General features: G+C 51.5%; 1 long non-coding RNA gene across 3 annotated transcripts; it reads right to left on the bottom strand.

Moving 5' to 3' along the window:
• LOC108178627 (uncharacterized) lies at positions 1-25174 on the bottom strand. Of its 3 annotated transcripts, XR_016226617.1 has the most exons (4): positions 24892-25145; positions 17292-17418; positions 642-765; positions 1-118 (listed from the first exon to the last, which is right to left on the bottom strand). It is a non-coding gene; the product is annotated as an uncharacterized LOC108178627 (long non-coding RNA). The 3 variants fall into 3 exon arrangements; XR_001795360.3 differs by lacking the exon at positions 17292-17418 and having other exon boundaries at positions 664-765; positions 24892-25174; XR_011384930.1 differs by lacking the exon at positions 17292-17418 and having other exon boundaries at positions 24892-25139.
• Between the last annotated feature and the right edge of the window lie 1909 nt (positions 25175-27083).

Here is a 27083-nt window from a genome sequence, read left to right as displayed (position 1 = left end):
TGGATTCATAAGCATTTATTAATAGCAATGTCATGCTGACGTTCACGTGGGATTTCCTCATAGTTCCTCCCATTCTTAGGCATTGAGCTAGAACAACCTTGCATACCATCCACAGGCCCTGTTAAGAGAGCACATGGATTACCATAAAGTGACACGGAATGCTGGTTACCAATTTGGGATCTGGAGCTAATCTGCCTAGTTCTAAATTTTAGCCCCAACATTTAAAAAAAAATTTTTTATTATTTACGTTCATCCTTATTTGAAAGGCAGAGAGACAGATAAAGATATTCTGTCTACAGGTTTACTCCCAAAATGCTTGCAACAGCCAAGGTGGAGCCAGGCTGAAGTCAGGAACCATAAACTCAACCTGGGTCTCCCACATGGATGGCAGGTGCCCAAGCAGTTCAGCCATCATCTGCTGCCTCCCAGGGTGTGCATTAGCAGGAAGCTGGAATTGGAAGCAAAGTTGGGATTCAAACCCAGGCACTCTGATATAAGATACGGGTGTCCCAAGCAGCATCTTTACTGCTGGGCCAAATCCCTGGCTCTAACATCCACTTGCTATGTAGACTCAAGCATGCCACTTAATGTCTCTGTGGCTTCACTTGCCCATCCGTAAAATGGGAATACTGAGTACCTACCTTATAGGGTTGTGAGGATTACCTGAGCTGGTGGATGTAGAATGTTTCCTGGAGCAATCAGCATGTGGTTAGCACTCAGTGGATATTGGCTGGTCGCCTTACTATGAAGAGCCCTGCTATGGGACTTAACAAGAGACAAATTGAATGACAATATGAGATCCTGTGCAACCTCTCCCTCATCATCACACTCTGCAAAGCCAAATGTGCTACTGATTTTGAAATAGCATCTGTGTTGGGCACAGAATATATTGTCTTAACTTGCTCTCGTCCCTGGATGGCGTTCCAATTCATTATTCGTTTCCTGGCAGTCAAATCGCATGCCTTTCCGGGTGATGGTAAGACTGCTTAATACACATAATCCCTTTAATACCCACCCACTGTGTGCACCGAGGCCCCTCCTCCCGGTCATGGGCTACGGAATCTTCTCTCCCGTTCCCCTAAGTGGCGCAGCGTCATCGCATTCAGGGGGAGCTACTCTAACCACTGCAGCTGTTCTAAAATTGTGAACGCACCAACAGCTGCCTTCCTTCCCTCCATACTCCCCCAGGCTCCCATCACGCAGGCTCCCGCCTGTCCCCTCTGCTGTCACAGGGGGCTGAGTGTATGTCGGGATTCACGAGCCTAAAAAGGCAAAATTCTGAAAATTCTCCCGGAAAAATGCCAGTTATGTTCCCACCTCCTCCAGAGCCAGTTTATTCCTGTGTTAACATCGTTATTATCCTATTATCATGGGGCAACTCTGACAACAAGAGACACAAGACTCGGGACAGATATCACCAGTGTGTCACACAGATTTGCCTTTGAATTAAAATATGTGGGGCAATGATGACTTGAGAGCACAGGGAAGGTAAGTTCTGCTTAAAGATTGGGGGGGGGGGGGCTGGCACTGTGGCAGAGCAGGTTAAGCCTTCACCTGCAGTGCCGGCATCCCATAGGGGCACCAGTTCAAGTCCCAGCTGCTCCACTTCAGAGCCAGCTCCTTGCTGATGACCTGGGAAAGCAGCAGAAGATGACCCAAGTGCTTGGGCCCATGTACCCACATAGGAGACTAGAAGAAGCTCCTGGCTTCTGGCTTTGGATCAACCCAGTCCTGGCCATTGCGGCCATTTTGGAAGTGAACCAGCAGATGGAAGATATCTCTCGCCTTCTCTCTCTCTGTATCTCTGCCTTCCAAATAAATAAATCTTTAAAAATAAAAAAAATTTGAATTTTTTTTATTTGGAAGGCAGTTACAGAGAGAGATGGAGAGACAGAGACAGAGAGACAGAGAGAGTTCTTCCATCTACTGGTTCCCACCCAAAATGGCCACACAACTGGGGCCTAAACCAGGAGCACAAAGCTTCTTCCGGGTCTCCCACGTGGGTTCATCACTTGGGCCATCCTCTGCTGCTTTCCTAGGTGGATTATCAGGGAGCTGGATTAGAAGTGGAGCAGTTGGGTCTCAAACAGGTACCCATATGGGATGCCAGACAGAGTCTTAACTTGCTGTACCACAACTTTGGCCCTGCTAAGCCCTGCTGCAATCAAGCACAGTAAGTGAAAGTCTGCATAGTAAAACAGATGAATGTGGAGCAGGAATTTGATGCAGGGGTTAAGACACAACTTGGGATGCCCACACTGCACATCGGAGGGCCTGGGTTTGAGTCCCAGCCCCTCTTCTTATTTCAGCTTCTTGCTAATGAGCACCTGGGAAGCAGCAGGTGATGGCTCAAGTACCTGGTCTCTGCCACCCATGTGGCACACTCAGGTTGAATTCCAGGCTCCAGGCTTTCAACTGGCCCAGCACTGGATGCTGCAGCCATTCGGAGAGTCAGTAGCTAGAAGACCTCTCTCGTTTCTCTTTTTCTCATTCTGCCTCTTAAAAAAATGAATTAAATGACTAGCCATCTTTTAAAAAAATATTTCCTCTGTGAAGGCTGCATCCTCAAGGATTTAGTTAAATAGCTCCTCAGTCCACTTGAACCTGGTCAATAGTATGGGGCCTTCTCAAACCCTATTTCCTCAAAAATACCGTTGTCGCTGCTGACCTGAACTCCCTGACCCATAGTGGCCTAATCTAATTTGGTCAGGTATTGGGTCCTAGATTCTCTCCTGGGCCTAAGCCCCTTGAGGCAGCCTCACCAGGGTGGGACACCAGGGACAGCAGCCCAGCAGGCAGAGGCTTGGTGTTCTAGCAGTCCCAGTGAGGTCACATCTGGCTGGGCAGTTCTTTGTGGGGCCCCAGGCAGGACCATGAGGTCCCTAGGCAGGTTCTCCCCTCCTATCCACACTTGCGTGGATGGAATGCAGGAAAGGTGGACCCTGCCACAGATGGCAGGAAAGATGCTGACCACTGGTGGCTGTCACCATGGAGGCACGGGCACCACATATACTGCCCTACCCACTCAACATTCCGGCTTGACCAGTTCAAGTTCCAGCTGCTCCACTTCTGATCCAGCTCTCTGCTATGGCCTGGGAAAGCAGTGGAAGATGGCCCAAGTGCTTAGGCCCCTGCAACCTAAGTGGGAAACCTGGATGAAGCCTCTGGCTCCTGGCTTTGGCCTGGCCCAGCCACAGCCATTGTGGTTCTGATGAAATGAACCAGCAGGTGGAAGGTGTCCCCGCCCCCCCCCCCACTGTAACTCTGACTTTCAAATAAATAAATAAATCTTAAAGAAAACAAAACAAAACCAACCACTCATGCCTGTGTGACGCAGCAGTGGGGCAGCCGGCCAGGTCCCTTCTGCACCCTCTGCTTTAGGCTTTGGAGACAGACGTGTGCAGGCCCCCTGGCTGCACTCAAGTTCTGGTTTCCCTGGACCTGGTGCTCCTGCTTCAGCTCCACTGACATTCCCCACAACCCTATCATTCCCTCAGGATGTCTTTTCAACCAATTTTTTTTTTATTTTTCATTTTATTTGAAAAGCAAAGAGAGAGCATTTCCATTCACTGGTTCACTCCCCAAATGCCCACAACAGACAGCGCTGGGCCAGACCAAAGCCAGGACCCAGAACTCACTCCAGGTCTCCTATATGGGTGGCAGGGACACAAGAACTTCAGCCATCACCTGCTGCCTCCCAGTTTGTGCATTAGAGGGAAGCTGGAATCAGACACAGAGCCAGGACTCAAACCCACACCCTGATATGGGGTGTGGGCATCCTAAGCTGCACCAAACTTCTACTCCATGACGTTTTTTCTTTAAATTTTTATTTATTTATTTATTTTATTTAGACAAGAGAGATAGGGAGGGAGAGAGAGAGAGAGCTTGCTTGGCCGGCGCTGCGGCTCACTAGACTAATCCTCCGCCTGCGGCGCCAGCACACCGGGTTCTAGTCCCGGTCGGGGCGCCGGATTCTGTCCCGGTTGCCCCTCTTTCAGGCCAGCTCTCTGCTGTGGCCAGGGAGTGCAGTGGAGGATGGCCCAAGTGCTTGGGCCCTGCACCCCATGGGAGACCAGGAGAAGCACCTGGCTCCTGCCATCGGATCAGCGTGGTGCGCCGGCCGCAGTGCGCTGGCCGCGGCGGCCATTGGAGGGTGAACCAACGGCAAAGGAAGACCTTTCTCTCTGTCTCTCTCTCTCACTGTCCACTCTGCCTGTCAAAAAAAAAAAAAAAAGAGAGAGAGAGAGAGATTGCCCATCCACTGCCCAAATGCTTGCAAGAGCTAGGGCTGGGCCAGGCTGAAGGCAGGAGCCAGGGACTTAACTCAGGTTTCCCACATGAGTGCCAGGGACCAACTACTTGAGTCATCACCTACTGCCTCCCAGGATACATTAGCAGGACGCTGGAATTGAGAATGGAGCTAGGACTCCCGTCAGGTGTTCTGAGGTAGAATGTGGGGTCCCAGGCTGCATCTTAACCACCACACCAGATGTCTGTCCCTCCCATGACATGGGGGAATCATTAGTTCTGAGGTGTAGCTTCTGCCCCATCAGTCAGTCAGTCATTCAGCAAACATTTGTGGGCAGCCTGAGCAGGCAACCGAGTGAGGAACCGCACAGCCCTTGTCCTCTGGAAGCCCAGGGTTGGAAAACAAAGCATCGATGCTCCCTGGCGGAAGTCAGCCAGGAACCCTGGGCGAGGGCCCTGATCCAGATATGGAGGCACAAATACAGCTCACTGGAGGTGAGACCTGAAGGAAGTTTAGGAATTTTCCAGCGTGGGGGTGGGTGGGTGGGTGATGGGAAGGACATTCCAGGCAGGTGGAATGGCCCAAGCTAACATATAAAGGACAGGAGAGGTCAACACACTCAGCTTTAAGGTATAAAAGAGCAGAATGGCGGTGCAGGGGAGCGGGGGCGGGCAGGGGGATGGGAGACAGTCTTAGGGAAGTGCCGAGAAGGTCCGTGTGAGAGCTAAGCCCTGGTCACAGTGGGCCCTGCCTGCCTGCTGAAGCATTTGGGCTTCATTCAGGGAAAGACATGAGGGGGTTTCCGCAGGGGGACCATCAGATTCGTGTTCTCAAAAGGACCCACTGATAGCTGGGCAGAGGTCGGTCAGCAGACAGCAAGCAGACCACCAAGAGCCAGCATGGAGAGCACCTGCCCCCGGCCAGGAGTGGGGGGAGGGGCAGGAACACAAGCTTCCGCTGCAGTCGATTATTAATAAACGGCACACTGTGATTCATCTACCTCCCCAATCCGAGCCTCACTACCCCGTCCGGCCCCTGCAAGCCCTGGCTTTGATTCTGGTTCTTTTCCGTTTCCTTGTGCCTCCGCAGCTCCCTTTCCTGAATTCTCCAAGGTGCTATTTCTCTTCAGCCCTGTGTACCCGGCTGCCAGGTTCCTCTGATTGGCCTTTTTTAGTTTAGTTTTTTTTTTTTTTTTTTGCATGGACAGTGCCCCAGTTTTTCCTTCCCAAATCCCTCAGAATTGCTTGGGCCAATGGAATAGGAGAGTCTGAGTCAAGTTCCTAGTTATGGGAACCCCACTGCTGCGGTGGCTGCCAGGGAGGGGAGAGCCAACACGGCAACCTGAGCTCCAGCCCCAGGTCTCACGTGCTGCCAGGCTCCAAGAGCCAAAATGTGCACAGGCCAACCCCTTGTCCCCCTGACAGCTCCGCCAAGTCCACCAGAACGTACCCGGGCTGAGTGTGTATGGGAACCCAGGCCGGCTCCTTTCTCCTCCCTGTACTCGGGGCTCAGGCCAGACACCTGTGCAACAAGCTCCCAGAGCCCTGTGAGGCTGGGTCCGGGTGAAGAGTTCCCAGTTTGAGGCACCTAGCACTTTCAAGTTCATGGAATAACGAACCATGTTATGTCAGGATTCTGTTGATTGCTCATCTAGTTAAGTCAGTGTCTCTAAACATATTAAGACTCAATAATATATCCAAAAATAATACTGCTTGGGAGATACAAAGCTAAGCAAGATGTCATAGGTGATTAAGTCAAGCGAGCACCGGTCTTCCCACCAGAGACTCAACAGCAGCATCTTAGGGGGTCTTTGAACTGTAAGGAAAAAAATTCTCCTGGGGAGATTTGCTCCTGGTAATGTAGGAAGTGCATTATCTTAGGCCATCAACTCGCCCCTAAAATCAGACTACCGTGTTTGCCTGTCTGGCTGCTGCTCCTAATTCCAGATGAAAAATCTCTGCCATTCAAAGCCAGAGCGGTTTGTGTATAATTTATGAAGCCCTTGGGTTCCTTCGAAATGAAAAGAGTTGCTGAAAGAGAAGTTGTTCTGATCGTCATGCCAACAGCAGGCCCACAACATCAGCTCACAAACACACTCTGTCCCAAAGCCCAAAGCACATACTCTCACGTCGCTCCTCCATCAAAAAAGATCTTTCCATTCCCTTCCAGAACAAACCTCCTTCACGTACAATGTCCCTTCCCTGTAGTGGATGCAGGCCTCCTCCCTCAGTGAGCTGGCAGGAACACACATACGCACACACACACACACACACACCCTCCTCCAACACACACCTCCCTTCTCATTCCCCAAGAAACTGGGGGTGTGTGTGAATGTCTGAACTGATGACATATTGTGACAGAGCACGCAAGAGAGTGAGGCACAGCCTCAAAGCAATGCAGGTCACGGCAGTAGGCTTTATATAACCCAGAGCCACGGAGGGACCCAAAATAGCAGCTCCCTGCTGCTCAGTTAGTCTCCTCCATCAACCAGGGATAAAATTAGAGCAGGCACTGACGCGCACCTGCGTCTGCGGAGGGACTCCAGGGAGACAGCGAGAACAGGCTCGAAACTCTGCCATCGGCCACGCAGCCTGCCAGATTTTTCAGACCCAATCTGTCACCAGACAGAGCCGTGAATGTGTGTGTGTGAGTGCGTGTGTGTACATGGGTGTACGTGCATGCCATGTGGAGCCCCGCTCTGAGAACATTTCAAGGGACCAGCTAAGGAGCTGGGGGCAGAGAGCTTGACTTCCTGGGGCTTTGGGAAGGATGCTCCAGGTTTTCAGGAAGAAGTCAGTTCCCACACCACTCGGGGTTTGCTTTTCACTGCCCTCGACATCACTTCTCTCTGGCCTAGCTAAGGTCAAGGTGGGCCCCTTTAAAACCTCATTCTGCACAACAAACAAACAAACGACAAACAGAACCAAAATTCTACTGTGTTTATTTCAGTCCAACCAAACACTCACAATCTGGAGCTGAAAAGTGGTGCCAAGAAGTCAGGCAGAGACACAGAGCTGGCTGTTGTGTGGGCCTCGGGGCTTTGACCTTGTCTGGGAGCCAAGGACGCAGCTCACAGGTGCGGTGGGCAGAAACGCTGTCCCGCTGAGCAGCAGGGCACTTGTTCTTTTTCTGCTTGAGGGAAGGCAGCCCAGACCTACTGTTTTCCCAGAGAAAAGGGTTATCGGGACAGGCGTTTGGCCTCGTGGTTAAGATGCAGGTATGATGCCAAGTCCCACCTTGGAATACTGGGCTCAGGATCTGGCTCTGCTCCTGATTCCAGCTTCCTGCTAATGCAGACCCTGGGAGTCAGCAGGTAAGACTCAAAGAGTTGAGTCCCTGCCAACCACATGGGAGACCTGCATGGAGTTCCTGGCTCCTGGCTTTGGCCTCACCCAGTCCTGGTTGTTGCAGACATTTGGAGAATAAGCCAGCAGATGGGAGATTCTCTCTCTCTCTCTCTCTTTCTCCCTGTGTGTGTGTCTGTCTCCCCGCCCCCCTTTCTTCTCTCTCCTCCATCTCATTGCCACTCAAACAATTCTTTTAATTAAAAAATGGTTTGTCATTTTGAGGACTATTCATTTGAAGACTTTTTTAAATAAAAAAAATGTTTATTGGGGCTGGTGTTGTGGCCTAGAGGGCTAAGTCTCTGCCTATAGCATCAACATCCCATAGGGGTGCCAATTTGTGTCCCAGCTGCTCCTCTTCTGATCCGGCTCTCTGTTATGACTTGGGAAAGCAGTAGAAGATGGCCCAAGTGCTTGGGCCCCTGTACCCACATAGGAGATCCGAAAGAAGCTGGCTTCAACCTGGCCCAGCCCCAGTCACTATGGCCATCTTGGGAGTGAACCAGCAGATGGAAGACTTTCTCTCTGTCTCTTCCTCTCTCTGTCTGTAACTCTATCTCTAAAATAAATAAATAAATAATCTTTTAAAAATGTTTATTTATTTGAAAGGCAGAGCAACAGAGAGAGGGGGAGAGGGAGAGGACTCTTCCATTCACTGGTTCACTCCCCACATCAGCCAAGGCTAGACCAGGCTGAAGCCAGGAGCCAGGAACTCAATCTGGGTCTCTCATATGGGTGGCAGGGACCCAAGGGCTTCAGCCATCACCTGCTGCCTCCCAGGGTGCGTAGTAACAGGACACTGTACTGGAAGTGGAGCCAGGACTTGAATCGAGCTGTTTCCATACAGGATGAGGCTGTCCCAAACAGCATCTTGTGCCTCCCCTACACTAATCTTTGAAGTAATTCTCCTGTCTAGTTGCAAACTGAGAAGAGCACAACAGAGGATCTAATCAGTCAGCATAGCCACTTTTCTTCAGCCTCCACTTTGTTTTCTTCTCCAAGTGTTGAGCTGCCCTGAGGCCCCTCCAGCTTGCTGCCCCAGGACGGCACCCTCACTTCCCCACGTCTATCTCAGCCCCGGGTTTTTGTGCACATCAGCCAACATCTCTGGCTCCTCTCAGTCCTCTCCAAGCTGCCCATGTCTGGCTCTTCTCCACACACACACACACACAAAAGGAGCATCCAGAAGCTGCCTCAGAAGCCAGGAGCTGATCCTCTTCCGTACCGTGCGGGGGGGGGTGTGGGTATGCATCTCGCTCCACCAGCACAGCTGTGATGCCCCGTGGGTGAGACCAGGAGCCTTGGAGAGAGACCTCTGAGGAAAGGACCTTTCTAGAGGTGGGAAGGAGAAATAGAGGGAAGGGAACTTCCAAGTGAAATTCCTGCTGCCGGACACTTTTTGTTTAAGCCTACATTGCATAGTCACAAAGAGTGAAAGACACGAGCTGACTGACAGAATACAGCAGGGCGGGCAGCTGTTGGGCTCCACGGTTAAGACCCGGCTTGGGAGGCCCACATCCCATTCCAACTGCCTCAGCTCAAGGCCCAGCCCTGCTTCTGGTTCCAGCTTCCTGCTAATGCATAGCATGGCAGGCAGCAGGTTACGGCTGAAACACCTGGGTTCCTGCCACCCGTCTGAGAGACCCAGATTGAGTTCAGGGGTCCTGGCTTCAACCTGGCCCAGGTGCAGCTGTTGGCAGGCATTTGGGGAGTGAACCAGTGGATGGAAGATCTCTATCTCCCTCTCTCATTTAAGTAAACAGCAATAAATCATTTTTTAAAGATGTATTTATTTATTTGAGAGGCAGAGTTACAGAGAGGCAAAGACAGAGAAAGAGAGTTTTCCATCCACTGGTTCACTCCCCAGATGGCCACAAGGGCCAGAGCTGTGGCGATTCAAAGCAAGGAGCCAGGGACTTCTTCCAGATTTCCCACACCGGTGAAGGAGGTCAAGGACTTGGGCCATCTTCTACTGCTTTCCCAGGCCATAGCAGAGAGCTGGATCAGAAGTGGAGTAGCTGAGACTTGAACCGCTGCCCAAATGGGATGCTGGCACTGCAGGCAGTGGCTTTTACCCACTACACCACAGCACCTTCCCCAAAAAAAATTTTTAAGGAAGAAATTTTGGAGACTTAGTATTCTCTCTTTTCAGTACTGTCCCCTTCTTCCTATGAGCCTTCAGCCCCACTGGACACTGGCCCCTCAGGACAAGTCTGCTGCTGTTGGACAGGTTTCTCCAGGCCCTTCCTTTGTGAACACCTCTGCTCTTGGCCTCTCTCCCTCCTGTATGTCCTTTCTACCCTTCTCTTCCCCACTCCCAGCTCCAGTATTTGAGCCATCACTACCAGGGAGCTGGATTGGAAGTGGGATAGCTGGGACTCAAACTAGTACTCCAGTATGAGATGCCACCATCTTAAGTGGTGGCTTAACCCACTGTGCCAAAACGCCCACCCCAGAGGTCATCTCTTTAACCTCTTGGGTTTGTGGAGTGGCTCAGCTCTCCATGACATTTTGTATGGGCATAAATAGATTTGCTCATGCATGTAATACATTCCGTAATAGCCCCCTAAATAAGTTATTGTTTCAGATCTTCCTTCTGGCTTTAGGCTATAACATTTTCCTCGAATGTGCTGGGAGTATCAGATCCTCCATGACAACATCTTTTAAATTGCATGTAATAACACTGAGCCTTAGTCAGCTGCGGCTAACTCCGGGTCTGTGATTACATATCCAGGCCTCAACTCTTGGCAAAACATCATCTCTCTCAGTCTCAAGACTGTCCTCTAAAATGCTCCCCCAGGCACATCTGCCAAACTTTTTGCCGGCTGTCTCTGTACCTCATGTGGGTGACTTCAGTTTATTGTGGTTATGCTGTCCTCTCCAAGACAAGTGCACTCGCCAGTATGTGCATCCGGGCTTCTGGTCCAGGAATGCAGCTACTGCAGTCACAGATGACCCCAGAAGCAGGCAATAGGTCAGAGGTTGATTTACCTGATCCCCACCCCATCTCCATACACATGTGTGTGTACACAGACACAAGCACACACAAGTATGCACACACACACACACACACACACACCCTTCTTTATTGGCGCCACTGATGAAATAAAAATCCATAACAGGAGACAGGCCTTTTCAGGCAAAAAGATTTATAGGGTGGAAGCTCCTGCATGGGACCTGGGGGTACACCCAAGGTACACAATTCCTGCAACCCTGGTTGGACATTACCTTGGCCTTGGGAAAGAGAAGGGGGATTTCTTGTGGATCTGGGAAGTTAAGCCCAGCACCTTAGGGGTAGGGACAAGAGGAAGAGAGACATGGCAGTGACCTTTCTGTGCCACCGGTTCAGGCACATCAGGTGCTTCCTGGAGTAGGCACCGTTCTCAGAGCCCGCTTCCTGCACGCCAAATGGGCATCAGGATCCTACCCACCTCAGGGGATTGTTTGAAGGATTTTATAGAACCATGTGTTTAAGACACACAGCTCTGGGCTTGGCACACAGAAAACCATGGGTATCCTTTCTCTATCCCTTTATTTGACCCATAATCAAGCTCAAAGGAGATATTTCAGAACCTCAGAAACCAGAGCTGCCGGTTGCTCACCAGGTGCCAGGAGCAGCTCTGGACCAAGCAGACAGGCTCGGTGGCTACCTCACCTCCAGGCCGGGAGTGGCAAGGAAGGCGTTTGGCAAGAACCCCAGGAGTGAGACAATAGGTGTGAATGATGAAACAGGAAGTCTGAGTTGCAAGCAGCGCCTGCAGTGAGCCACCCCTGGAGAACACCTAACTTGGGCTGCTGATCGGGCCCTGAGCCATCACTCAGCTCAGGCTCCAATGGGGAGATTTGTGTCAATGGCCAAAAATGAGAGAATCTGGAGCTACAGCTCACCAGGGGAAGGGGCTGAAGCGGCAACCAAGGGCCTGGCTGAGCCCACACAGGCTTGGCCTTGGAGGTTCCCATCCTGGGCCACCAGATGACTGCGTTGGACACAGGGTTCAACCTCTCCGTGTTGCAACTCTCTTATCTCTGAAAGGGGCAGGGAGGTTGGGAGAGTTCATGGTGATAACACGTGGAGAGCCTAGCATAGTGCCTGGCCCGTTTCATACCTGTGCGCTCCCTCCCACTTCCCCTCCCCGGCGGCGTCTGGGACACCCCTCCACCCCTTCCTTGTCTCCCCGCCGAAGACGGTGGCCCAGGCTCCCGGGGCTGACGCCAGCTCCTGATTGCTTCCTATTGCCCCACATCTGCCCTTATCACTGGTTATTGACTCTGAGACTGGCTGCTCTCTGCTCCACCTGGCTCCTTCCTGCCGGGTGGCTTCTCCTGACGCACTTGGACAGCGGGGGAAGGGTTGGGCCAGGCGGCACCAGCACTGATGTGAGAGGGTTCTGCTTACTATTCCAAACTTAGAGGAAGGGATTGCTTGAAAAATGCCTGTGTGTCCACGTGTCTGTGACACGCTTCCCTTGGCAAGCCTGCCTCCTTAGGGTGCCCAGGTCACAGCCCTTTCTTTGAACCCTCTGCCTGGTTTACTTCTGACCACTTCCATGCTTATCTCTGGGCTTCTCTTCCTTGACCCATCTCCGAGGTGCTGGGGTTCCACCCTCCACATGCTCTCGGAGTGACCTCAACCACAACCCTCCCCCGTGGATTTCCAGGTCCAGGCGTCTGGCTCAGACCTCTCCTCTGCCCACAGGTCAGCATGCCCAGCTGCCTCCAGAACACTTCTACCTGGAGGTTCTGCAGCTCCTCAGATCCAATAGGCCTGTAGTATATGCTCAATAAATTTAAATTTTTAAATGTATGTTCATTTTTCACTTGGAAAGCGGAGAGAGAAGCAGAAAGACAGACAGACAGAGATCCCCTATCCACTGGTTCACTCCCCAGATACCCACAACAGCCAGGGCTGGGGCCAGACTGAAGCCTGGACTCAATCTAGGTCACTTGGGTGGCAGGGACCCAAGCACTTGAGCCAGCACTGCTGTGTTTCAGGATGCACATTAGCAGCAAGCTGGGAGTGGAAGCTGAAGAGCTGGGACGCGAATCAGGCACTCTGATGTGGAATGCAGCCGTCCCAAGCAGCAACCTAACTGCTTTGCAAACACCCTCTCCCCAGTGAGTTGCTGGGTGTTAAAACTGGACCCTCATTGCCTCTCACAATGTTCTCTTGCTGGTTTCCCCACACGCACATCCTTCCTAAGGGCCGTCTCTGGTCGTACCTCTCCAATGATCAAAAAATCTTCAGTGGCTCCCCAGTGTCTAGGTACAGAACTCCAATCTCCTTGACATACCGGCTCTGGCGCTGGTCTCTGACCTCCTCATCTAGAAGTATTGCCCTCTACACACAAAACCGTTGATCTCCACAACCCCTGCCCAACTCTTCTACTGTTTTGTGCCCCAAGAAATGGTGCATCAAGAAACTTCAGAAACAATAGCCTTATAGGTTAATTCTATCTCCTAAGTATGTTTAGGCAGTATCCGTCTGTCCCCTGTGGAGTGGGCCATCCCCGTTAGGGCCGTGTTGTGTGTCCCTGGAATCTTGCACCACTGCCCAAATGGACCACCCCTCCACGGCGTCCAGTCCTCATTCTCCAGAACTGCTCCCCGAGAGAACTTTCTGGAAGGGAATCTGTTTCCATACTCTTACTTAAAATCCCTCAAGTTCTCTTTCTCTCTCTGTCAGAAAGGAGACTGAAATCACAGGAGATACTGTAACAAATATGGTTTAAGATAAAGAGCTGTTCAGGAGGCCTTAAGTTGTAAAGCAGAAGAGTGAAAAGACAAACCATGAAGGTTGCAACGTAAAAAGCTCCCCCTCCCCACACGGGCTGCAGAGACAAAGGGAAGGAGTGGGGATTAGGAGAAGGATGAGTCTGCCGCTTATCTGCCTGCCTTCCTTGCAGCCCCAGCTGAGCCATTCCTGCTTTTCCACGGAGGCTGCCCCTGGCCTGATGCCGCTCCCCGGCCTGCTCCCCGCCGTTGTTCCTGGTAATGCAGCCCGGAAGCCTATCCTGGCCACAGCCCCCATTCAGGGGGCACTCACAGCCCCTCTGTGTAGCACACTGTGTTGTCATGGTTGTTTACTTGTCTCTGAGCCTCGCTCAGCACAGCAGGGCAGACCTTTCTCCTTCGCCTCTCCAGCTTCCAGGACATTTCCTGGCACATAGTATATCCTCAATAAGTTGTTGGGTGTTCAAATCAGACCCACGGGGTGGGTGTTTGGTGCTGCAGTTAAAATGCCGCTCCCTCGGGATGGCTGCATCCCACATCAGAGCGTCAGGAGATGAGTTCTGGCTCTGCTCCCAACTGCAGCTTCCTGCTAACGCGCACCCCGAGAGGCAGCAGGTGGTAGCGCAAGTAGCTGAGTCCTGTCTCTTTGTGGGAGACCTAGATTGCATTCCTGGCTCTCAGCTTCAGTCTGGTCCAACCCTGACCATTGTGGGCGTTTGGGGAGTGAGCTAGCAGACAAAAGCTCTCTCTCTTTTCCCAAGTGTCTGCCTCTCAAATAAATAGGCAAATAAATAAACTTAAAAAGATCAGACAAGGGGGCAGCATTGTGGCATAGTGGGTTAAGCTGCCACCTAGCAGCACCAGCATCCTGTATGGGCGCTGATTCAAGTCCCAGCTGCTCCACTTCTGATGCAGCTCCCTGCTAATGTGTCTGGGAAAGCAGTGGAAGATGACCCAGGTTCTTGGGCCCCTGCACCCACATGGGAGACCTGGAAGAAGCTCCTGGCTCCTGGCTTCAGCTTGGCCCAGCTCTGGGCTGTTGCAGCCATCTGGGCAATAAATCAATGGATGGAAGACCTCTCTCCCTGTCTCTTCTCTCTCTGTAACTCTGCTTTTCAACAAATAAAATAAAACTAAAAAAAAAAAAAAAAAAAAAAAGATCAGACCCACACCACCCCTGACATAAATGCATATTCTCCTGCCTGATTTCTCCATCAATTCTTACTGGCTAAGGGCCAGCTCTGATCACAGCTCTCCAACGATTGACAAATCTTCCATGGCTCCCCATTGTCTGTGGACTAAAGTCCAAACTCAGTAGCATGCTCTGTCTGACGCTTGCTTCTGACCTCCCTATCGAGGGTTATTGCCCCTGCACATACACGGGCTCCTCCCATGCCATACTCACTACTTCCTGAACACCTCGGATCAGAGTTCACTCTGTTGCCTTCATTAGGAAGGGCTTTGGGGGCTACCTTTGCCTGTTGCAGGTCTCCCTAAACTTCAAGGCCAGCTACTTCCAAACACCTTCCTGCGGGGAGGGTGTTCGATGCCGTAGTACAATGCCACTGGGATGTCCGCATCCCATATTGGAGCGCCTGGGTTCAGCTTCAGATCCAGCTTCCTGCTTATGTGCAGGCAATGCTCAAATACTTAGGTCCCTCCCCGCATACATGGGAGTCCCAAATGGAGTTCCTGGCTCCTGGCTTTGGCCTGGCCCAGCCCTTGCTGTTGTGGGCATTTGGGGCGTGAACCAGCAGATGGAAGATCTCGTACTCTCTCTCTGTCTCTGTCTCTCTGCCTCTCGTACAAAATGAACATAAACAAATAAGAAAAATGTAGGGGGCCGGCACTGTTGTGTAGGCAGTAAAGCCACTGCCTGCAGTGCCAGCATCCCATGTGGGTGCCAGTTTGAGACCCGGCTACTCTGCTTCCAATCCAGCTCTCTGCTATGGTCTGGGAAAGCAAGGATGACCCATGTGCTTGGGCCTCTGCATCTTCATGGGAGACCTAGAAGAAGTTCCTGGCTCCTGGCTTTGGACAGACCCAACTCTGGCCATTGCAGCCATTTGAGGAGTGAACCAGCAGATGGAAGATCTTTTTCTCTCTGCGTGTCTTTGACTTTCTGTAACCTTGCCTTTAAAATTAAAAATAAATCTTTAAAAATAAGTATAAAAGGAAGACAGAGACCTCCTGCATGCTGCCATAGTGAAGGAGTCTGGAGCCTCAGATATTTAACCAGCCCGTCCCTCCCTGTGGGTCTGGTCCAGCCTTCTCTTGCCCCTCTCCTCCTTACTCTGTCTGCACTGTGATGCTGGCCTTCTCTGAGTTTCTGGAATGTGCCATGCTTTTTCATGCTGCTGAGCGATTGCGCCTGCACCTGCTCACCTTCCACGCCCCTCTTCCCTGACCCGCACACCCGGCGAGGGCTCTGTTGCAGTCTCCCGGCACCCTGTGTCTGTCCTTATGCGCTGCCCCCATGCCCGTCGGCTCTGCTGGACTGCACTCTGCCTCGCAGCAGGGGCTGCAGGTATCTTGTTCTTATACTCACGTGCTTAGCTCAGTGCCTGTGCACACGCAGAGGAATACTCTGTGAGTGTTATTTGCCGACAAGTTCCCCGTTGATGGCATTGCTCAGCAACCCACAACAAAACGCTGTTGGTATTTACTTCTCCCCATTATAATGGTGAACTGCATTTTTAATTAAAAAACTTTTATTATGGATATTTTAAAAGGTATAGGGACAGCATTTTGGTGCAAGAGGTTAAGCGGCTGCCTGCAACACTGGCATCCCATATAGGAGCGCTTGTCTTTTTCTGTTTCCAATCCAGGAGGTTCCCTGCTAAGGCATCTGGGAAAGCAGTGGGAGACCCGGGTGGAGTTCCAGGCTTGGGCTTTGGCATGGACCAGTGCCAGCCATTGTGGCCATTTAGGGGGTGAACCAGTGGATGGAAGATTTCTCTCTCTCTCTTCCTGTCTCTCTCTGGCACTCTGCATTTCAAATAAATAATCTTTAAAAATTTTAAAATAATACAATAACCCCCTTTTCCATCCCGCTGCCTCGACAGTCATGGCATTTGCCCAGCCTGGTCTCATCTGTTCCTCCACTCTTTTGTCCCTAGTTTATTTCAGAGCACATCTCAAACTCTCAAACATCATAAATCCAGCATTTCTTGAGGGTTACTGTGTCTTGTTCATCTCTACTTTTCACACAACCCTTAACTTGGCATCTGGCCCCTAATTAATTAGATACAAATGTCATTTGTTCAAAAATTCATTCAACAAACGCTGAGTAGCCACTACCTGCCAGGTTCCACTGCAGTCACTGGGGACAGATTCTAGCCAGAGATCACTGGGAAGGAAGGAATGGAAAGCACCCCGTAGTGGTGAGTGTAAGGCAGGTCATTCAAACAGGATGATGACAGCAGGTGATTCCATGGCTGCTCAGAACAGGAGAGAGCACCGCCCTGAGCAGGTAACCTTTCACCTGGAACCCAGTGGGGGCCAATCGCAGGCAGCTGAGCGGGAAAAGCACTCAGCCGCTGCAGGGTCCCAGGGTGGCGCCTGCTTGGCTGTTTGAGGAAGAGAGAGGAGGGTGGCATGGCTGGACCGCAGAGGCTGGGGAAGTGGCGGGCGTGAGGCCGAGAAGCAAGCGGAAGCCACATCCTGTGGGGCTGCTTAAGGCAAGGCAAGGAGTCTGGGCTCAGTGGATTTGTTGGGAATCCATTTAAGCAGGGAGGGATGTAGTCTGTTTAGAAGGTTATTTTGGCAGGTATGGAAAATAAACCTTAAGGCGTCAGGAAGACCAATTAGGAGGCAACTGCAGGGGCAGGCATTTGGCACAGCCGTTAAGTCGCCGCTTGGGACTCCCCCATCCCGCCTTGCAGTGCCTGGGTTGGAGTCCTCGCCATGCTTCTGATCCAGCTCTGCTCATTTGAAGCCTGGGAGGCAGCAAGTGATAGCTCAAGTACCTGGATCCTTGCCATCCGTGTAGGAGACCTGGATGGAGTTGTGGATTCAGCTTGGTCCAACTGTGGCAATTGCAGGCATTTGGGGCGTGAACCAGACGTTGGAAAATCTCTCCATCTGTCTCTCTGCCTTTCAAAATAAGTAATTTTTTTTTTTTAAAGAAGCAATTGCAATAGCTGGGGAGAGAAGGATACTATCTTGGCCCAGATCAAGAGCAGGGGAGATGGGTTGGAGGCAGCAGAGTGGACATGCCTGGCTGATGGCTTACTGTGGAGGTCAAGGGAAGGGTCACAGACAGGACTGCTGAGAGGAGGGAGGTGGCCATCAGGAAGCACGAGCCAGGGAACAGCCTAGTGGCCATACATGACCCCCAGCGCAGTGGCCATACATGACCCCCAGCACAGTCAGCCTTGCCCACAGTTTTATTTCTGAGGTTCTGGCCCCTCATCTGTAAAATGGGCAGCAAGGGTTCTGTCCAAGGTGACCTGGTGAAGCATGTGCCAGGCCAGTGGCGTCTGGCACAGAGCCAATGCACAATGAATGGGTGAGTGTCTTCCTCCACTGCCCCACCCTGAAATACACCTCTCCACCCATCAGCCACAGCCTGCCTGAGGATCCGTCTGGGGAGTGGGCGGACGGCCCTCCCTCTGGGAATGTCACAGTCCCCGGGGCGAGCCTGATTCACTCACTCTCTTGTTGGGTGGCTCCTGATAAGTCCAATAGGAAGGGCTGGGACAACAGGGAAATTGCTGTCCCGGGGCAAAGGGTTTCCGGTGAGTGAGACCCAGGATTCCCGGGCACTTGGCCTTCTCCCAGAACAGGGGAGAATGAGAGGGGCTGGAAGAGTGGGAGCCGCCGCTGTTCTTGGCCTGATCTGGGGAGGCTGGGCCCCCAGAGAGCAGCTGCCCTGTCTTCAGGATTCCTGCTGGCCCTGTGACCCAGGGGACACCTATGGCCCTAGGAATTTGTCCCAACTTGCACTTAGGGAAACACTTCTGGGCCTTCCAGAACTAACCCATGAGCAGGGGCCAGGGCTTCCACAAGTTCCTCCCGCCATCCTCTGCCTCCCCACTCCCCACACAGCACAGGGCTCATCTTTTTCTGTTACATACATGTGTGCGTGTGCACATGTATGTCCTCTCCTGTAAGTAGGTAATGCATACAGAAGGACTAAAAGATGCGTTAAAATGTTAAAGCTGGGTTTCATCTGAATGGCAGAACTATGAGTGATTGATTTATTTATTTTTAATATTTGTGATTTTCTGCAGACCCAGATGGAGTCCTGGGCCCCTGGCCTTGGCCTGACCCAGCCCTAGCTGTTGCAGGCATTTGGGGAGTGAACCAGAGAATTGGAAGATCAGGGTCTCCTACATTTGTCACAGGAACTCAAGCACTTGGGCCATCATCTGCTACTTCCCAGGTGCATTAACAGGGAAATGAGTCAGAAGCAGAGTGGTTGGGGCTCAAAATGGCACTCTGATATGGATGCTGACAACACAGGTGGCAGCTTAACCTGCTGTGCCCTGTACTCCCATTTTTTTTTTAAAGATTCAATTTATTTATTTGAAACACAGAGTTACAGACAGAGAGAAAGGTCTTCTATCTGTGGTTCACTCCCCAAATTGCCACAATGGCCAGAGCTGTGCAGATCCAAAGCCAGAAGCCAGGAGCTCCTTCCAGGTCTCCCACATGGGTGCAGGGGCCCAAGCACTTGGGCCATCTTCCACTACTTTCCCAGGCCATAGCAGAGAGCTGGACTGGAAGTGGAGCAGCAGGGACACAAACCAACACCTATAGGGGATGCCGATGCCACGGGTGGAGGCTTTACTTGCTATGCCACAGCGCCGGCCCCCTTGTACTCCTATTTAATAAGTGGAGAAACCCAAGTCTGAGGAGATGGTGCCTCCTATCCAAGGCCTCTGAGTAGAAGTGGAAGTTATGGAAAGAGAATAGTTTCAGCTTTCCTAAGTCCGTGGGAGTGCATACCTAGGGAAGAACCTGTGGCTATAAATAGTTTCTCAAGAGGGAATACCAAGTCCCTGAGAGTGCAGAGCAGTGTCCCGTGACTCGCTAACCCAGGACGGAGCAAGGAAGAGCCGTGTGTGCGCGCAGGCTGCACCGCGTTGTGGAGGAGCAACAGAGTTGAGAAGCACATGTCACGTGGTCCACATCTGTTTGGGTGGACGAGAGCAGGAAGGTGGACAGAAGAAGGAAGATGGATGAGCCGTTTCCAGGGGCGCAGTCGGCGAGAGCATAAAGATGCGTGTAGATTTGTGGCAGGCAACATTCACAGTGACAAGAGTGTTAGCAACTAAAGTGCTTCAGCACAGATTTTGTTAAAATAATTTTGGCATATTCATACTATCAAAAAGCTTTTTAGCCCTTAAAATGACGAAGGCCATATATTAATTATTAACATGCAATGGTGGTTGGGAAAGCATTTTTTTTTTATTTGAAAGGCAAAGAGACAGACAAATCCAGAGACAGAGAGATCTTCCATCTGCTGGTTCACTCCCCAGATGCCTGCAACAGCCAGGGCTGGGCCAGAGCAAAGCCAGGAGCCCAGATCTCCATCCAGGTCTCCCACGTGGGTAGCTGGAGCCCAACCACTTGAGCCGTTCCCTTCTGCCTCCCAGGGTCTTCGTTAACAGGAAGCTCTGTATCTGAGGATGAGCCCAGACTCAAACCAAGGCCATCCATTATGGGATACAGTCATCTCACTGCTCGGCCCACCACCTGCCCCAGGAAGAATGTTTTTAAGTAGAAAAGATGATATGATAGAACGTCTAGAAGGAGCCCAGAGCCCAGCTCTTCGCAGGTTTGAGCAGGCAAGGCTCTTCAATGACAGCTACCAGCAGCTGCAAGGGGTCTGTGCCTGTCCCCTTTATTTTTGCTTCATTGTATTTTGCAGTTTTTCTGAATTATATATTTTTAACAAACAGGTTGTTTTTAAGATAGGGAAAAGGAACAAGAATTCGAATCTGCTTTTAAATCACAACTTCTGATTCCCTGGACCTAATCCCAGGCGTCTTCCCTCCTTTCTTGGCCTCATTGCTCTCAGGGCACACCTGTGCCCCAGGCTGCTGGTGGGAGAAAGGCTGTCACAGCGCTGTGTGTTTCCCACAAAGTCCACACACTCGCATCCTGCCGCCCGTCCCGGGGCTTGTCCACGACAGATCCTCAGCCCCAAAATAAACAGGCAGGCTGTTTCCTCTTCCTAAAGGGGAAGCAGAAGCTCCTGGTGAGCAGAGGGAAGGGTGAGCCCTGTCTAGACCACCATCCAGGGGGAATTTTGTCCACACAGTTCCCCGTGGAAATCCCCCGAGGCTCAGCACAGTCCTGCTGACTCAGGCCACCCATGCGAGGGGCTCCTGGGCTCGCAGCAGACCTGACCTCTCCAGCACCCCCTCCACACAGTCCCTCCTGGGTGCAGGGTGATCTTCCCAAGAGAGCTTGCTCAGCTAAGATAATGGGGGTCCAATCAGAACCTCCGTGACTGATAGGCCTGTCCGGGGTAACCTTGAGCCGTGCCTGGAGATACTCTGGGGTGATGGCTGGGGAGACTCTAAGAACACGTGCAATCTACTCGCCCAGGTCCGTGTTTGTTTCTGAGTAAACGAGCAAGTACACAGTGACAGCCAGCCACAGGCAGTTCATCCCCCAGGATCTGTTTGACAACCTCTACTGACCTGCTGGTTGTCACAGCCAGGGGTGTGTGTGTGCTTACTGGGGCCCGGTGGGTGGAGGCCTGGGGTGCGGTGGAAATACTGCACTGCACAGGACAGCACACAGCCCCCCCACCTCACCCCACCCTGACAAAGAACTATCCATGCCTCTCATCAATCCCAAATGCCAGCGCTGCCCAGGTTGGAAAAGATCTGGTGAAAGGTGTGCCCTGTGCTTTATAGATGCAAATAAGAGGGGTCCTGGGGATCTCAGCAAAGGGAGATCCCTCTGGGAGAAGGATTTTCCTAAAGAGCAAGAGTAATGTCTCCAAACTGATGGCTCCACCAAAAACATGGTATTAGCTCTATTTAGAAAAATACTGTTAAAGCAAGCTCTAATAAGTATTTCTCATTTTTAAAAAGATTATTATTATTATTTTGCTTGAAAAGCAGAGTTACAGAGAGGGAGAAACAGAGAGGGAGAGAGATTTCAGTCACTTGGTTCACCCCCCACATGGCTGCAACAGCGATCACTGGGCCAGGCTGAAGCCAGGAGCCAAGAGCTTCTTCCAGTTCTCCCACGTGGGTGGCAGGGGCCCAAGCACTTGGGCCAAACTTCACGGCTTTTCCAGGCCGTTAGCAGGGAGCTAGATTGGAACTGGAGCAGCTGGGACTCAAACCAGTGCCCATGTGGGATGTTGGCACTGCAAGTGACAGCTTTACCTTGCTATGCCACAGTGCTGGTCCAGCTAATAAGTACTTTCTGGAAAAAAAAGATTTATGTATTGATTTGAAAGGCACAGTGACAGAGAGAGAGGAGACACAGAGAGAAAGAGATCCTTCATCTACTGGTTCACTTCCCAAATGCCCACAATAGCCAGGACTGGACCAGGTTGAAGCCAGGAATTCATATGGGTCTCCCACATAGATGGCAGGAGCTCAAGCCTGGAGCCATTTTCCACTACCTTCCCAGGTGCATGAGCGGGGAGCTAGACTGGAAGTGGAGCAGCTGGGACCTGAACTGACCCTCCAATATGGGATGCTGGCATCACAAGCAGCTGCTTAACACTGCACCATAGAGCTGGCTCCACTTTCTTTTTTTTAAGAAAAAAATAAAATAAAATAAAAAGGAATATGGAGAAGTGTGGGGCCAGTGCTGTGGCGCAGCGGGTTAACACCCTGACCTGAAACACTCGCATCCCATACGGGCACCGGTTTGAGACCCGGCTGCTCCACTTCCAATCCAGCTCTCTGCTGTGGCCTGGGAATGCAGTAGAAGATGGCCCAAGTCCTTGGGCCCCTGCACCTGTGTGGGAGACCCAGCAGAAGCTCCTGGCTCCTGGCTTCGGATCAGTGCAGTTCCATCCATCGTGGCCAGTTGGGGAGTGAATGGAAGACCTTTCTCTCTCTCTCTCTCTCTCTCTCTCTGCTTCTCCTCTCTCTGTGTAACTATGACTTTTGAATAAATAAATAAATAAAGGTCAAGAGGGTAGAAGGAGAAAAATCTAGATTCTGGCTACCAGCTTTATTCCGATTCTGAGCACTGGGTGACTAGAGACAGACTCTTGGCAGGAATCCAGCAAAATAAAGCAAAAGAGTGGAAATCTATATTTGTCAGGTTAAGGTTTATAATTGTGTGGAGTCTTGCAAGCAGCTTTGACCACACTAGAGAGACAATACCAAGTGAACCAAGAATTCACCAATGCTCTGGTTCACTTAATTAACAAAAGGTTATATGTCTATGGTTGAAGTTGCATCAGTGAAGATTTTAATTAACTATGCCTGCAGTAGTAACATTTGCCAGATTTTTGCTTTGCTTCTCCCTGAAAACCTTGAGACATCTTTTTAAAATTTATTACTTTTCTTTATTTGAAAGTCAGACAGAAATGCAAAGCCAGAGAGGGAGATCTTCCATCCATTGGCTGACTCCGCAAAGACCCACAACGGCCAGGTCTGGACCAGACCGAAGCCAGGCGCCCAGAACTCAATCTAGCTCTCCCACGTGAGTGTCAGACACTCAGCCACCTAGACATCCCCAGCTGCCTCTCACAAAGCACATCAGCAGGAAGCTGGAGTTGGAGGTGGAGCTGGGATTCAAACCCAGGTGCTCCAGATATGGGATGTAGGCGTCCCAACCGTTAAGTCACAACACCTACTTCCCGCTTGGATATCCTTGTCCTCTGGATCCTTCCCAGAGATCTGAGTTGATTCCACAAGCATTTGCTGAGCCTGACCCATGTGACAGCTATTTGGTAGCCGCTGTGAATATGCACGTAGTGTGTGGAGACTAATTTGGGATTTTGGGATTAGTCTAGGTTTTGTTTTTTTTTTTTTTTTGACAGGCAGAGTGGACAGTAAGAGAGAGACAGAGAGAAAGGTCTTCCTTTGCCGTTGGTTCACCCTCCAATGGCCGGCGCAGCTGGCACACCGCGTTGATCCGAAGGCAGGAGCCAGGTGTTTATCCTGGTCTCCCATGGGGTGCAGGGCCCAAGCACTTGGGCCATCCTCCACTGCACTCCCTGGCCACAGCAGAGAGCTGGCCTGGAAGAGGGGCAACCGGGACAGAATCCGGCGCCCCGAGCAGGACTAGAACCCGGTGTGCCGGCGCCGCAAGGCAGAGGATTAGCCTAGTGAGCCGTGGCGCCGGACCTAGTCTAGGATTTTGAGAAAGGCTTGAAAAGATGATCTGCCTCTCATGGGCAAGGACACAGAGTGAGTGAGAGCCGGGCTGGTTTGGAAGACAACGGCTCAGGGCATGAGATGATCAGGATATCCCAGTAGAAAATGTTCACAGAGCTGTAGGAGCAGGAGGGCTGGAACTTAGACGGGACGGCAAGCTCAAGAACTAAATGTGGAAGCCTTTCACGTCAAGGTGAGTCCACTGAGATGGGTAGAAAGTAGTCCTCCAAGGGCTGGACCTTGAGGTACAATTCAGAGAGGAGGAGGAGGAGGAACAGAAAGTAGCAAAGATGAGAAAGAACAATTAGATAACTGGAGAGAAACCCAGGAGAGCTCAGCACTATTGCAGTTCAGATGGGGAGCCTTAAAATTTTTTTAAAATTTATTTGAAAGGCAGAGTGACCGGGAGAGAGAGAGAGAGAGAGAGAGAGAGAGAGTATCTTCCATCTTCTGTTTCACTTCCAAATGCCTGCAAAAACCAGGGATGGGCCAGGCTGAAGCCAGGAGCCGGGAGCCCTATAGAAGTCTCCCTCCCAAATATATGGGCCAGACAGGTGCGTTAGCAGGAAACTGGAGTGGGAATGCAGAGTAACAGGGACTTGAACTGACGTTCTGATGTAGGGTATGGGCATCTCAGGCTAGGAGTTAACCCACTGTACCACAAGGCCTAATCCAGGTTGGAGGGCTTTTTGTCTTATTTTGTTTCACATTTTATTATTATTTTTTTTAAATGAACAGTCAAGGAGTGTCAAAGCCTCATAGCATGAACACTGAGAAAAGAACCTGAGACATAGAGTGACCAACTCTGTTCCAGCACCCACAGTCCCACATCCCTGGAACATCTCAGTCCTGGGCCGCCAGGAGGGTGGGGCGGGGCAGAGCCTTAGGTGAGGTTCTAAGTTGGGGCACCAAAAGTGAGCAAGTAGTGTCAGTACATTCCCAGTTAGAGACCGCCTTTTAAAAACCCAGATTCCACGTTGGCCACATCCTCTGACCATGCCCCTGGCCCAGATGCAGGCCAAGGTTAATTAACGGAACTAGTTGGATCCAGTCTGTGAACATCTTTGATCGCTTTTGAGGGTTTTGGCCTGGGAGCATTTCCTATCATAAAATTTAGTTAGGCAAACTCTCATTTGGCTCGAGCACAGTTTCTCTAAATTGCTTTCACCAAGCGATGGCTTTTACTGGAAACCCAGCTGTCGAGATAGTTGATGGCCTTTCAGAAAAGAAAAGAAGGGAAATTTCAAAACGGACGCACCTGATGGAGAGAGGCAAGAAAATGAGATCCTGTCGATGAAGCTGGAGGCCCCGCTTTGAGGAGACGGCCGTGGGTTTGGGGGACCACCAGGGGCAGCTCCAGCACCCAGAGCCCTTAGCTTCTCTGAAGGTCAAATCCAACGTGTCTTTGTTAGCAGTAGTTGCAAAATGCCTTTTCCAGGAATATCTTGTGTGTGCTGGAAAGCAGGGGGGACCGTGGACGACGTTCACGGGCTTTGTTTTTGTTTTTCACACACTCCGGGTTCTGCCGGTTTCCTTTAAGCAGGAAGCCAAGAGTTGGCAGCTTGTGGGCCCGCTCAGCCTGCAAATGTGTTGTGTTTGGCCTGCAGGGTGTTTGCGAAAATTTTGAGTTAGTTGCCAGCATTTAGAATTCAGGAGAGTGAACATAAAAATCTGGATTTCCTGCTTTTCTCGCAAAATGGGAAGCTCCAGAGGCACTGGGGCCGCGTAGCCACACAGCCGCACGGCAGAGGAGAGCAGGGTCTGGGCAGCCGCTGCCCCCTGGGATGGGGCACGTGTCCTGCCCCAGCGCCATCCTCTTCCTGCCCCTCCCCCGAGCTCCCGACTTTCCTTTTCTTTGCCTATCAGGCCCACTGCACAGACTCCACAGAGAAGGAGGTCTCCAGAATACCTCGGTCATTCATCCCGAGCCGCTTGCCTTAACCCGTTTCCTGTCCTACATCCCAACATGTCCCCAAGCCTTGGAGGTTCTGACACCATGACTGGTTTCCTGTTTGTGGATTCGACTCATCCTCTTGGCTGGACACCTGGCAGCATCCCCCAGGCTACCTGTGCTTCCTGCCCACCCTGCCCTGGCCCCTCTGAAGCAGGAAGACCCACCCATGTTCCATGAGGCTGACAACCACAAAAGCCAGGCCACAGGCACCCCCACTTGGTTTTCTCACTTCGGGTCTTTCCCTGAACTGATGTCCCACCCCCTCCTCCTGTCAAGGCACACCCAGTTCCTTCTTGAAGTCATCCCTTGATGACTTGGCCAGAGATCTCAGCTCCTCGACTCTTGGCCTCCCTCAGATGTTGTGGAAACTTGGCCTGTGCCTCTTCCCACTTAGAGCGTCTTCAGTTCAGCCTGGCTGCAGCCTTTGGGAATAACACCAGTCAGAGTAAGGCTGGCCACTGCAACAAGCAAACCCCCTACATTTCAGGGTCAACAGTGAAAGTGTCTTCCTCATTCACCTAACAGCCCAGTGTGAGTTGTCCTGCTTCAGAGATATCTGAGTCCCCTTTCTGTGGCTGCACCAGAATACCTGAGACTGGGTCATTTATAAAGAAAAGCTGTGTGTTTGGCTCTTGGTTCTGGAGGCTGGCAAGTCCAAGGGCATGGCGGCAGCTCCTGGCAAGCTACTCCCGCTGTTTGACCTCATGGAGTAAGAGCCCAGTGGCACACATGTGCCAGTGGGAGAGCCAAGCCAGGGACCAGCCCTCCAGACAAAGGCATTCAGCTACCTTTCACAACCTAACCGCCTCTCTCTCTCTCTCTCTCTCTCTCTTTTTTTTTTTTAAGATTGCATTTATTTCTTTCAGAGGCAGAGTTACAAAGAGAGGGAGAGACAGAAAGAAAGGTCTTCCATCCACTGGCTCACGCCCCAGATGGCCCCAATGGCCAGAGCTAGATCTGAAGCCAGGAGAATTTTCCAGGTCTCCCATGAGGTTGCAGGGGCCCAAGTGCATGAGGCTTCCTCCACTGCTTTCCCAGGCCATAGCAGAGAGCTGCATCGAAAGAGGAGCAGCCAGGACTAGACGTGGTGCCCATGTGGGATGCCAGTGCCGCAGGTGGATTAACCTAGATGTTTCTTTCTTTTTTTTCTTTTTTTTTTTTTGACAGGCAGAGTGGGTAGTGAGAGAGAGAGAGAGAGAGAGAGAAAGAGAGAGAGAAAGGTCTTCCTTTTGCCGTTGGTTCACCCTCTAATGGCCACCGCGGCCGGCGCATCGCGCTGATCTGAAGCCAGGAGCCAGGTGCTTCTCCTGGTCTCTCATGCGGGTGCAGGGCCCAAGGACCTGGGCCATCCTCCACTGCACTCCCGGGCCACAGCAGAGAGCTGGCCTGGAAGAGGGGCAACTGGGACAGAATCCGGCGCCCCGACCGGGACTAGAACCCGGTGTGCCGGTGCTGCAAGGCGGAGGATTAGCCTATTGAGCCACGGCACTGGCCAT

This window comes from Oryctolagus cuniculus, chromosome 20 (assembly GCF_051225735.1).
Source record: "Oryctolagus cuniculus isolate XC-2025 breed Fujian yellow rabbit chromosome 20, ASM5122573v1, whole genome shotgun sequence".
Lineage (NCBI taxonomy): Eukaryota > Metazoa > Chordata > Mammalia > Lagomorpha > Leporidae > Oryctolagus > Oryctolagus cuniculus.
Note: the sequence above shows the minus strand (reverse complement) of the source record. Positions and strands in the feature narration are given on the sequence as shown.